Genomic DNA, 1036 nt, shown 5'->3' on the forward strand with positions numbered 1-1036 from the left:
TGGGGCACGGCAGTGGAGGTTGGTGACAACTGTTGGATGTTATATTGAAGTGAATGCAGGAGACAGAAAGCTAGCATCAACCTTTTTTGTCAAAAGGCCTCCTGCACCTCTATCTGACTTTTTCCCACACACAGCTGTGGTGCACAGGTCCATCAAGCGAGCCTCTTTGGAAGGGCGAACAGGGAGTCTTCAGTCAGAGGGGTGTCGACATTCAGAGCAGTCTTTCATATCCTCCGAGTAGTTCTCAATGTGGAATCTGGATTGTCGTGGTGTGGAAGTTAAATTTGCTCTGTAACTGGGTGCTGGCTTCTTTGAGCAATACCTGGGCATCAGCATCTTCATTGATCGCAATGTGCACCGATGGCACTGGCTGCGACACAGTTAGTGCCCAGATGTGCTGGCTGTGCAGCGCCTTCAGTCTCGGGATGCGCAGCAGAGATTCCTTCACAGCCCTGAAGTCTACTCCACGCCCCTTGAGTCCCTTCCATCAGTACGAGCAGCACATCCCTCAGTATGGCTAGAATAGTGTGACCCCCAGACCAGGATGGAGAAGACGAGGAACGTACAGTTGGGATCCACAATTTTCTACTCTGGCTTGAAGTAGATGACGTAAGAAGCCACCAGTACCCCAACGCTCTGCACCAGGTCCCCCACAACATGAATGAAGGCTGCTCGCACACTGGTGCTCTGCTCCTTCTCGGGGGCGGTCTTGTGCGAATGTTCCTGTGATCCTTCCGTAGGGCCATGACTATGACCATGCCCGGTCTGATGCAGGATAAAACCCACCATTACGATGTTAACTGGTCATAATGGTGAGGTGATCAGCATAATATTCCCTGCCCACTCTCACCACGTGCTTCCGGTGCCCTCTCCCTGCCCGGCTCTATGCCCATGCAATCGCCCCCTGCACCGTGTCCCCTATTTCTGCTCTCTGCCCTCCCCTGCTCTCACTCCGTACTTCCGGTACCCCATGCCTGTCCGGCTATGTGCCACAGCACCCTGCCTCTGTCCCACTCCTTACTCACTGCATACCCAT

The 1036-nt window shown here is 53.7% G+C and overlaps 1 pseudogene; it reads right to left on the reverse strand.

The window, feature by feature from the left end:
* Positions 1-244: 244 nt before the first annotated feature.
* Positions 245-1036, reverse strand: LOC147725794 (proton-coupled zinc antiporter SLC30A2 pseudogene; annotated as a pseudogene).

This window comes from Lissotriton vulgaris, chromosome 3_1 (genome assembly GCF_964263255.1).
Source record: "Lissotriton vulgaris chromosome 3_1, aLisVul1.2, whole genome shotgun sequence".
NCBI lineage: Eukaryota > Metazoa > Chordata > Amphibia > Caudata > Salamandridae > Lissotriton > Lissotriton vulgaris.